A 13387-nucleotide genomic window follows, 5' to 3' on the forward strand; every position below is an offset into this window, starting at 1 on the left:
CCTGTCCTCAAACACTGCATATTTCACATCTCTTTATTCCTGTGTGTCACGTCTTAGGAAAAATCACCAGCTTGACCTCTCACCTTATACTTAACTTTTCAGCTGGATCCATTCTGCGATTTGGAACTTAGAAGCTCACTCTAGATAAGAAGTAAGAAAGAAACTTACTTTTCACTGATTATTCATTTCTGCTGCTAATGTTTTTATCATGTATATGTACTTTAAAAAATTTATTGTCAGGAGTAAAATGAAAGGGGAAAGCAGGGAAGGATAAATGGGAATTTGGGATTAACTGACACATACTGCTATATATAAATAGATAAACAAGAAGGACCTACTGTATAGCACAGGCAACTATATTCAATATCTTATAATAACCAATAATGGAAAAGAATCTGAAAAATAATATGTATATATAACTAAATCACTTTGCTGTACACCTGAAACATTGTAAATCAACTATACTACAATAAAAAATAATAAAGGAGTAAAACGAAAAGTAAGTACGAGCAGATTAAGTCCAGGATTAAGTTTTTTAAACAACGTGCAGTGACAACAATCAGATCATTAAACGAGCAAAGGCATTTGATAAAATTTAACCAGAAGTTTAAAAAAATAACTAAAATTGTCAGTAAACTAGAGATTCAAAGAAACCTTAATTTAATAAAACTCCAAAAACCATAATGAATCTCAAAGATACACCCGTTTGTGGATAGAAGGCTCAATATAATAAACATGTAAAATCTCCCTGAATTAAACTATAACTTTAATGTGGTCATAATAAAACTTCCCCAAAAAGTTTTGGGGATCTAGAAAAATTGATCTTAAATTTACAAACATGTAATTACAAATCTGCATAAATCAAAGAAATAAGTCTCCTAACCTCATGGTCACAGATATCAGGTTGAAAAGTTCACTGAGTGTCCAAAACAATGAAAATAATTTAAGACTCACACCAAGATATATTATCAAGAAATTTGGTATCAGCTGCATATGAAGATCATAAATGCTTCCAGAAAAGAAATATAATCAACTATAAAAGCTCAAGAATCAGAACGGGTATTCTGATTGCTGGAAGACCATGGAGAAATGCCTTCAAATCTTGTGGAAATAAATATTTACAATCCAGAATTCCCAGCCAAAATGGTAATCTAGTGTACAAGCAGAATAGAGACATTTTCTAGACATGAAAGGACTCAAAAAGTTTGCCTCCAGTCTTCCTTAAGAAGCTCCTGGGGAATCAGCCCCAGCAAAGTCAGGGAGTAAATCAAGAACAAACAGTTCATAGGATCCAGTATGAAAATGAAGATATGTATGTTCATGTATGACTGAAGTATTATGCTGTAGAAATTAACACAACACTGTAAACAGACTATACTTCAATAAAAAATACACATATACACAAAAAAAGAGTTCATGGGACCCAGAAAAGCACAGATTTAACCCCAGAGAGAAGCAAAACAGAAGTCCCAGTGTAATGGTTGTACAGGTAACCAGGACAAACTGGAGCAAAAAGACAAAGGGCTTTGTGCCAAGAAAAAAAGTAAACTCAACAGAACTTCAAGAAAGAAATGAAACTATGTATATGGGAATGAAATAAGTTAAAATTGAGGTAACCATTCTCTCTGGGGAAAACATAAAGCTGTCTAAGAAAGAAGATGGAATTCTACTTAACTTTACAGTGAGCAAAATTTATATCATTATAATGACTAGTACACCTGGATTGCTTATATAACTTAAAATACTATTCTATTTGGGGGAGATGACTATACCTCAATAATTAAAAATAATACTATTATATTTGAGGGAGATGAAAGAGGGAAGGAGGGTTAAGAGAAGGACTAATTCCATCTGTCCTTAGAGAAATAAATATGACTAAAATCGATCAATCAATAAATAGCAGTATAAGCAAATCATCAAACAATACAGCAGTAACAAGCAGGGCGGGTGTCGGGGTTGCTTAAGGAGCTAAAAGTCATTGCCTCTGGGCAGCAAAACTGGGAATGGGAAGGGTGAAGTCAGGTGACTATTTCTCTATTAAAGCCTATTTGTAGTACCTAAATTTTTTAACTATGATTAGCTTATTTTAATTTGAACAATGATATAAAGAATAACCAGGAAAAAATGGGGGAAATTAGACAAATGGAGGAAGGAGAGCCCAGCCCTGCCAAATATTTTAAAATATTATCAAGTTACAGTAAGTTATATAATTGGGACTAGCATAGAATACACAAGGTAGTGCAGATATAGACATATGTATGAAAATTTAATAAATGACAAAGGTGATGTTACTAATCAATGAAGTAACACTGGGACATTTGGTAAATAGTGCTTAGGAAACCAGCTAGCCTAGCCATCTAAAGAAATGAATCTCGACCTCACATGCCCCTTTATATCCAGATGAAACAAAGATGTAATTTGCTTTAAAAATAAAAGTATAAATGTTTAAGAACACATAAAAAAGAAGAAAAATCTGTAATCTTAGATTAAGGAAGGTTTTTATAGATTAGCCACTAAACCATGAAACCATTAAGAAAAGACTGATTTGGCAGGTGCTGCTAGTTACCCCACTACTATCCATTCACCTTTTCTTTCTTATTGATCAACCCTGATTTTGGTGGTGAAAGGGAGTGAAAAGTACCCAGAAATCATATTATTCTTTCTAGATTCCCTCATAATGAGTAGCTATGGGACACAATTCTAATCAAGGAGATATAAGCAGAAACAGTGATTTCTGAGAAAAATTTTCTTCTGTGAGATAAGCACAACCTTTTTATTTTTGCCCTTTTTGATCTGGAATGGAGATGCAAGCACCGGACCTGCAGCAGCCATATAGCAATCATGTGGTGACCAACGGAATATGAAGACTGCACACTAAAGATAGTGAGGCAGAAAAATGGTGAAAGCCCAGTTCCCTGAGCCCCTGAACTGCCTACCTTCAGATTTCATATTTGTTCAATGATAATTTTCAAAGTAAGGTAAAATCATGGCTCTCATATAGTATAAGAATGAACACATGTTAAAGATTATTTAACTCATCAATGAGGAAACAGCCAAAGAGCCCAAAGAACAGATACATTTTTAGATCAGGTATACTGAAATAAATGTACAAACAGAGGCAAACTGGTTTTTCCATTGGGGTGGGGGACAGTGGGGGAGAGCTGTGCCTCTACGGGACATAATTCATTTGCATGTCTATAGACGAAAATTATTTTGTTTTGCTATCAGTTATCTAAAACTTACAAAGTTGTAAAATAACTCCCATAGAATCCGCATCAGATAAGCCAGAAACGTGTCTTCTAGACAATGCAGTTTTCCATTAAAGCCCGAATTTTGCACTGTATGTTACACGAAACATTCTCCCATCTGCTCAAGCCACTGTTCGCTGGCTTTTATTTCCTGTAGCTGAATATATCCCTTGCTGATACAACTGATAAATTTGACTAAATGAAAATTTTTTTTTAACTTTGCACAGCATAAAATAACATAAAAGCAGCCAAACGACAACAATGACAAACTGAAGGAATATTTCCAACATGAATGACAAAGGACTAATTTCCTTAATATTTAAAAAGCAAACCAGTATGGAAAAGACTAACAACGTAACAGAAAATGGCAAAGGGTTACCAGGTGGGAAAGGGGGTGGGGAGCGATAAATTGGGAGTTCTGGATTTGCAGATACTAATTACTATATATAAAATAAAAAAAAAGGTCCTACTGTATAGCACAGGGGACTATATTCAATCTCTTGTAATGGCCTATAATGAAAAAGAATATGAAAAGGAATATATATATGCACATATGAATCACTATGCTGTACACCAGAAATTAACACAACATTGTAAATATATTATACTTCAATTAAAAGAAAGAAAGAAAACGGCAAAGGGCATTAACAATTCACAGAAAAAGAAATGTAAATACTTTTTAAACACAGGGAGTGTTCAATTTCACTTGTGAGTATTGGAAAATGTAAACTAAAACTATAATGTAATATTATAGTTCACCTATCAGATAGGCAAAAATGTAAAACTTTATTGATGATGAGGGAAATAAGGTGGTTTCACACATTTCTGTAGAGAGGTAAATTAATATAGCCTGCATGAAGGGCAGCTTGGCAAAACCTATCAAAATTCAAAATGCACATTTCCCTTGTCACAATAATACGCTTCCAGCATTGATCTTGTAGATATATTTACCTGTATAACTAAAGACATAGACAGAAAAATATTCTTTGTAGCACTGCTTGTAATTGCAAAAGATTAGTTAAATAACCAGTCATATATCCATAAAATGGAATACTACACAACCATTTAAATAATGGGGCAAAGTCATATTATTACAAGTCAGGAGGGTTCCCTGTTTCCACATCCTTGCCAACACTGGTTATTTTTTTTTTGCCTTATGATAACAGCCATGCTAACAGGTATGAGATGCTAGGTCACTGTGGCTTTGATTTGCATTTCCCTGATGACTGGTCATGTTGAGCACTTTTTCTTCTACCTATAGGCCATTTGTAACTATTGGACTGGGAAATGTCTATTTAGGTCCTTTCCCCGTTTCTTAACTGGGTTATTTGGTTTTTTGCAATTGAGTTGTATGAGTTCCTTATATATTTTGGACATTATGCCATATCAGATATGTGGCTTGCAAATCCATTCCATTGGTTCCCAGTCTGGTGTGTTGTTTTTCTTTGTCGTGCAGCTTTTTACTTTGATACAATCCCACTTGCTTATTTTGACTTTTCCCTGTGCTTTCTTCTATTAGTTTTAAACTTTCAGATCTTATATTTAAATCTAATCCATTTTGAGTTGGTTTTTTATATGGTGGGAAATACGAGTCCAATTTCATGCACAGTTGCTGGGAATTTAAATTGATACAGCCACCATGGAAAACATGAAGCTTCCTCAAAAAATAAAAAATAAAACTGCTATATGATCTCACAATCCCACTTCTGGGTATAGCTCCAGAGGAACTGAAATCAGAATCTTGAAGAGATAATCTGTACTCCCATGTTTACTACAGTGTTATTCACAATAACCCAGATATGGAAACAAACTATGTCTGTTAACAGGTGAATGAATAAAGAGAATGTGGTAATATATACAACGCAATATTTTTATAGTGTTTTTGAAAAGAAGGAAGTCTTGCCATTTGTAACAACATGGATGACCTGGAAGACATTATGCTAAGGGAAATAAGCCAGACACAGAAAGACAAATACTACATGATATCACTTATATGTGGACTCTAAAATAGTCAAACTCATGTAAAAGAATGAAATTAGAACATTTTCTCACGTTACATACAAAAACGAACTCAAAATGGATTAAAGAACTAAAGGTAAGACCGGAAACCATGAAATTCCTAGAAGAAAACAGGCAGAAAACTCTGACGCAAATCGTAGCAATGTTTTTTGGATCTGTCTCCAATCACAAAGGAAACAAAAGCAAAAATAAACAAATGAGACCTAATTAAACTTAAAAGCTTTTGCATAGCAAAGGAAACCATCAACAAAATGAAAAGGCAACCTACTGAATGGGAGAAAATATTTGCAAATGTAAGACCAATAAGGGATTAATATCCAAAATATATATACAATTCAATATCAAAAAAACCCCCAAACAACCTGATTAAAAAATGAGCAGAAGACCTGAATAGACATTTTTCCAAAGAAGACATACAGATGGCCATCGGGCACGTGAAAAAATGCTCAAGATCACTGATTATCAGACAAATGCAAATCAAAACCACAATGGGATTACCTCACACCTGCCAGAACAGCTATCATCAAAAACACCACAAATAACAAATGTTGGTGAGGATGTGGAGGAAAAGGAACCCTAGTACACTGTTTGGAGGGAACATAAATTGGTGCAGCCACCATGGAAAACAGTATAGAGATTCCTCGGAAAACTAAAAATAGAACTAATATATGACCCAACAATTCCACTCCTGGGTACACATATCCAAAGACAACAAACACACTAATTCATGTATCCCAGGGTTCATAGCAGCATTATCTATAAACAAGACATGGAAGCAACTTTAGTGTCCATCAACAGATGAATGAATAACAAAGACATAATATATATTCAATATATACAAAACAGATTATTATTCAGCCATATAAAGAATAAAATTTTGTCACTTGCAACAACATAGATGGATCTGGAGAGTATTATGCTTAGTGAAACAAGAAAAAGGCAAATCCTGTATGTTTTCACTTACATATGGAATCTAAAAAATAAAACAAATGAATATAACAAAACAGAACAGACTCACAGAGATAACAAACTGGTGGTTACCAGTGGAAAGAGGGAAGAGGGTGGAGGGATTAAGAGATGCAAACTACTATGTATAAAATAAGCTACAAGGATGTACTGCACAGCACAGGGAACACAGTCAATATTCTATAAAAAGTTTATATGGAATACAATCTATAAAAATATCAAATCACTAAGTTGTATACCTAAAACCAATAAAATATTGTAAATCAACTATACTTCAATAAAATAAAATAATCAAACTCATACAAGCAGACAGAATGGTGGTTGCCAGAGGGTGAGGAGAGGGTTAATCAATGAGGTGGTATTTGTCAAAGGGTACAAAGTGTCAGTTACGCAGGATGAATGATTTCTGAAGATCTAATGTACAGTATAGTAATATAGTTAATAGTGATGTATTGTCTATTTGAAGTTTGCTAACAGTGGATCTTAAGTATTCTCACCAAGGAGAAGAAGGAGAGAAAGGAGGAGGAGGAAGAAGGGAAAAGGGGAAGGAGGATGAAATGGGAATTATGTGAGATTACAAATGTTAATTAGCTTGATTGTGATGATCATTTCACAATATATACCTATATCAGAACACCAAGTTGTATACCTTAAATATATATGATTTTTGTCAGTTAAACCTTAATGAAACGTTTTTTTTAAGTCAGTAGGAAACTGCAGTATTAACATTATTCCAGCATCATTATTAATTTTTCCACATTCTTTAAATGGCCAGGTATTTTTAGGTTACCAGCATGTCTTAGGTTTCCTACACGCATCTGCCTTTAATAAACGGGGTCCTGTGGTAGACACCTGCTGGGAACCTGCCCACCTCCCAGTGACCCTTTAACTGGTCTCATGACCCTCAAGGTTATCTGCGGTGGCCACAGACTCCAATCCCCTGGCTATAGTTGACTGGATGGGGAGGTTATCACCTGACCTTCTTAGGCCAATCAGAATCTCCCTCATGGGGCTCTGACTGGAACTAAATTCTGGCCCTGGACCGACTCTTAAAGAAAAGCGGTGTAGACTTGTGTGCTATGGGAAGATTTTTTTTTTTTCAACCAGAGAAGATGAGAAAGCTGGTCTCTCAGTCTGGGTGGGTCCAAAAAGGAGAGAAAAACCACAAAGGAGCCTGAATACGGAAGGTTTAGTAAAAAGAATTATTAACTATAACAGGGGATTGGAGAAATGAGGGACTGGCTGCTGGGGAGTGAAGAGAATACTAAAGAATATAGGAAGAGCAGAAATAAAAAACAGCTACCACCCACTGGACTGAGATGTAATGCCTGATGAAGAGGCTCCTCCTGGGACTAAGACCCAGACCCTGTTGGCACTGCGTCACTCGATGGGAAAAGAAAAAAATAGTTAACGTGGTTCCACACCAGCAGAACTTGCTGGAAACCTACTGTCTGTTCTCAGGAAGGTGTCTCACTGGAGGCACAATGCTATAAACCACCAGGCACTAGGGAAGGCGAGAGGCAGGTGTTGACGGAGGGCATGGAGAGGACGCGACCACTGGCTGACCAGAGAGCTGGACACAGGAGACCAGAGGCTCCTCGCCTGACCTTGGCATGTGCACTCTGCCCCACCCGCCTTCTCCACACTGGAAGCTGCCTTGAGTAGACAGCCTTGAAATAGTAATGTGTAGCTGAGACCATCTGGATATACATGTCTGAACCAGTTAAGGGCTGTACATAAACTTTTTAAGATTCTGGCAGACAGGTGTAGAGATCTACTCGTCTGTGGCCGCCCAAGATAAACCTCGAGAGTAAGTCCCCTGGCTTATTAAACCCGCACCTAGCAGTCTGAAGTGGTCTGCCTCTTTCTTCGGTCTCTCCTTGCCCTCCACGTACAGGGGGCCAGTTTCATATTTCACCTGAGAAACTTCCAAGCTGAGGAACCAGCAGGTGCAAGAAGAGGTTGCTGCTGGGAGAAGTTGCTGGCCACAGGGTGTTGCCGGCCCTCGTGCACCGCAGACCGGGGACGCTGGGGGAGCTGTGCGCACCGCAGACCTCAGGTCCCGGGAAAGCTTCCCGTGCGGCAGGAGCCAGACCTGGGGCCATGCATCTGCCTGCGCTTCAGGAGTTTGCCCAGTGAGGCTTCCCAGTTTCCGAAACTCGCACGGAAAACCAGAAACAAAACTCCGTTCTTCCTGCAGTGCCTCTCTTGCACCCTCTGCTGGCAAGGCTTAACATCGTGCCAGCTGGCAAAGGAAACATTTCAAGGACCCAGACAGATCCAGTTCCTAGTTTAGGCAGTGAAGGGGAAAGGGTGCTGAGATCAGCCAGTCTTCAGGGAGAGAATAAAGCGAAACAAAAAGCCATCACATATCCGAAAGGAAGAGACTGACAGCCCAACAGGAAGACAACATATACAGAGAAACACAGAGAAATGCAGAGAACACAGGTGAGAGGCAAGAAACCTAACGAAATGACTTTGCTGTCTTTCTGGTGGCCCAGATGCATCCTTGTCCTTTGATTCTAAGAGACACTTGTCTCTTTTTTTCTCTCATTTTATTTTTTTAACAGAAGCATAGTTTATTTACAATATCAGGTGTACAGCAAAGTGATTCAGTTATATTTTTCCAGACTATTTTCCATTATAGGTTAAGATATGGAATATAGTTTCCTGTGCTATACAGTAGGTCCTTGTTATTTATCTATTTTTTGTATAGACCCGTCTTTTTTTTAATAAATGCCTCCTTTTTTCTCAGCTTAAACTAGTTTGAACCGGCCTCAAGCTCTGCAACAAACTCATCCGAAACAATATTAGGGAGCATTAAGTGGTCCCTGATTTAAAATCTTAGGTAATAATGTTATAATTGCTGAGTTGTTGTAATCGTGTACAGTTCTTTGTATCTGCTGGAAGTTTATCCTTTCTAATTTTTGAAAATTCTCTTCCTTAGTAGAAAATTTTATCATTGAAGATGGTAAAATCCTTTTCCATAACATATACTATTACAATAAGTAAAAGTATCTTTGATGAACACAGATGCAAAAATCCTTAACAAAATATTAGCAAAATGACTCTAACAATACATTAAAAGGAGCACATACACGATGATCAAGTAGGATTTATTTCAGGGATGCAAGGATTTTTCAGTATCACAAATCAAAGTGATACATCACACTAACAAACTGAAGAATAAATACCATCTCAACAGATGTAGAAAAAGCTTTTGACAAAACTCACCATCTACTTATAATAAGAACTCTCCAGAAAGTGGGCACAGAGGGACCATATCTCTACATAATAAGGGCCATTATATGACAAACCCAAAGCTAATATGATACTTAATGGTGAAAAGCTGAAAGCATTCCCTCCAAGATGAGAAACAAGACAAGGATATCCACTCTTGCCACTTTTATTCAACATAGTTTTGGAAGCCCTAGCCACAGCAATCAGACAAGAAAAAGAAGGAAAAGGAATCCAAATTGGAAAAGAGGAAGTAAAACTATCACTGTCTGCAAATAACATGATACTATACATAGAAATTCCTAGGCACCACCAGAAAATTACTAGAGCTCATCAATGAATTTGGTAAAGCTGCAGCTTACAAAATAAATATACAGAAATCTTTTCCATTTCTATACGTAAACAACAAAATATCAAAAAGAGAAATTCAGGAAATTAAGGAAACAATCACATTTACCATTCCATCAAAAAGAATAAAATACCTAGGAATAAACCTACTTAAGAAGGTAAAAGACCTGTATTCTGAAAACTATAAAACACTGTTGAAAGAAACTTAAGATGGCACAGATGGAAAGATACACTATGTTCTTGGATTGGAAGAATCAATACTGTTAAAATGACCATACTACCCAAAGCGATCTACAGATTTGATGCAATCCCTACCAAAATACCAATGGCATTTTTCACAGAATTAGAACAAATAATTTAAAAATTTGTAATGAAACACAAAAGATCCCAAACAGCCAAAACAATCTTGAGGAAGAAGAACAGAGCTGGAGGAATTATACTCTATGACTTCAGACTATACTATAAAGCTGTAGTTATCAAAACAGTATGGTACTGGCACAAAAACACACACATAAATCAATGGAACAGGATAGAAAGCCTAGAAATAAATGCAAGTGCTTATGGCCAATTAATCTATAACAAAGGAGGAAAGAATATACAATGGAGATAAGACAGTCTCTTCAATAAGCGGTGCTGGGAAAACTGGTCAGCTTCATGCAAAAGAATAAAATTAGAACATTTTCTTACACCATATACAAAATAAACTCAAAATGGATTAACGATCTAAATGTAAGACCGGATACTAAAAAACTCCCAGAGGAAAACAGGAAGAACACTCTTTAACATAAATCAATTACTTTTTGGGATCAACCTCCTAAAGCAGAGGAAATAAAAGCAAATAAACAAATAGGAACCTAATAAATTTAAAAGCTTTTGCACACCAAAGACAACCTCCACAGAATAAAAAGACAAACTACTGAATGGAAGAAAATATTTGCAAATAATATGGCTATAAGGGGTTAATATCCAACATATAAAAAGAGCTCATATAACTGAACATCAAAGAAACAAACAACCCAATTAAAAAATGTGAAAGAACTAAATATAGAAAACCCTAAAAGGTCCACACAAAAACTACTAGAGCTGATTGAAGAATTCAGCAAGGTAGCAGGTTACAAAATTAATGTTCAAAAATCAGTTGCATTTCTTTACACTAACGATGAATCAACAGAAAAAGAAAGTAAAGAAACAATCCCCTTTAAAATAGCACCCAAAGTAATAAAATATCTTAGAATAAATCTAACCAAGGAGGTGAAAGAATTATACACAGAAAACTATAAACCATTGATGAAGGAAATTAAAGAAGACTTTAAAAAATGGAAAGATATCCCATGCTCTTGGATTGGAAGAACCAATACTGTTAAAATGGTCACACTGCCCAAGGCAATCCATAGATTTAATGCAATCCCTATCAAATTACCCAGGACATATTTCACAGAACTAGAACAAGTCATAATAAAATTTATATGGAACCATCAAAGACCTAGAATTGCCAAAGCATTACTGAAGAGAAAGAAAGAGGCTGGAGGAATAACTCTCCCAGACTTCAGACAACACTATAGAGCTACAGTCATCAAGACAGCATGGTACTGGTACAAAAACAGACATATAGACCAATGGAACAGAATAGAGAGCCCAGAAATGAACCCACAAACTTTTGGTCAACTAATCTTCGACAAAGGAGGCAAGAATATACAGTGGAATAAAGACAGTCTCTTCAGCAAATGATGTTGGGAAACCTGGACAGCAGCATGTAAAACAGTGAAGCTAGAACACTCCCTTACACCATATACAAAAATCAACTCAAAATGGATCAAAGACTTAAACATAAGATACAATAAACATCCTAGAGGAAAATATAGGCAAAACATTATCTGACATACATCTCAAAAATTTTCTCCTAGAAGAAATAAAAGCAAGAATAAACAAATGGGACCTAATGAAACTCATTAGCTTCTGCACAGCAAAGGAAACCATAAGTAAAAGAAGAAGACAACCCTCGGAATGGGAGAAAATTTTTGCAAATGAAACCGTCAAAGGCTTATCTCCAGAATATATAAGCAGCTCATACAACTTAATAAGAAAAAAATAAACAACCCAATTCAAAAATGGGCAGAAGACCTAAACAAGCAATTCTCCAAGGAAGAAATACAAATGATCAATAGGCACATGAAAAAATGCTCAATATCACTAATTATCAGAGAAATGCAAATCAAAACTACAATGAGGTTATCACCTCACACCAGTCAGAATGGCCGGCATTCAAAAATCCACAAATGACAAATACTGGAGAGGCTGTGGAGAAAAGGGTACCCTCCTAAACTGCTGGTGGGAATGCAGTTTGGTGCAGCCACTGTGGAAAACAGTATGGAGATTCCTCAAAAGACTAGGAATAGACTTAACCGTATGACCCAGGAATCCCACTCCTGGGCATATATCCATAAGGGACCCTACTTCAGGATGACACCTGCACCCCAATGTTCATAGCAGCATTATTTACAATAGACAAGACATGGAAACAGCCTAAATGTCCATCAACAGGTGACTGGATAAAGAAGATGTGGTACATTTATACAATGGAATACTATTCAGCCATAAAAACCTACAACATAACGCCATTTGCAGCAACATGGATGCTCCTGGAGAATGGCATTCTAAGTGAAGTAAGCCAGAAAGAGAAAGAAAAATACCATATGAGATCGCTCATATGTGGAATCTAAAAAACAAACAAACAAACAAACAAAGCATAAATACAAAACAGAAATAGACTCACAGACATAGAATATAAACTTGTGGTTGCCAAGGGGGCGGGGGTGGGAAGGGATAGACTGGGATTTCAAAATTGTAGAATAGATAAACAAGATTATACTATATAGCACATGGAAATATATACAAGATCTTATGGTAGCTCACAGAGAATAAATATGTGACAATGAATATATACATGTTCATGTATAACTGAAAAACTGTGCTCTACATTGGAATTTGACACAACATTGTAAAATGATTATAAATCAATAAAAAAAAGTTAAAAAAAAAAAGAGAAAACTTTGCAAAAGAACATATATGGGGATGGGGGTGGGTTGCCTTTCCAGGAAAAAAAAAAAAAGACCAAGTAAGATAAGAACAAAAGGTAAGCTGACAGAGGAGGGGAAAAAAAGGAGCAGGAAAAATCGCAGAACTACAGAAATCACTGTACCAGAGACAGACTGGCATCAAATATAAAATGATTGTCATAATTAAATCATATTTCATATGTTTATTATCTCTTCCCCATTTTTCTAAATTGACCCCCTACCTAATAAACTACACAATCAAAACAAAATCCAGACCATAGAATACCCCCTGACGGAACTGGACCTCGAATGAAGTGAACTTAAGCTTTCCCAAAACTGTACAACAGAAATGTTCAAACGATTTCTATTTGCTCCACTACTGGCCTATGAGCCCAACAAACCCCACTTCACTTAGACTGGCTCTTTTTCTGACTAGGAAACCTGTCACACGGTTCAGCGTTTTCCCAGTCATATTTCTCAGTCTCCCAACTAGATTCTGTAACCTCTCCCATA

The 13387-nt window shown here is 36.3% G+C and overlaps 1 pseudogene; it reads right to left on the reverse strand.

Moving 5' to 3' along the window:
• The window catches only part of LOC102504571, a 117917-nt pseudogene that overhangs the window by 102627 nt on the left and 1903 nt on the right, over nucleotides 1-13387 (reverse strand).

The sequence above is a fragment of the Camelus ferus genome, chromosome 16, assembly GCF_009834535.1.
Source record: "Camelus ferus isolate YT-003-E chromosome 16, BCGSAC_Cfer_1.0, whole genome shotgun sequence".
Taxonomy (NCBI): domain Eukaryota; kingdom Metazoa; phylum Chordata; class Mammalia; order Artiodactyla; family Camelidae; genus Camelus; species Camelus ferus.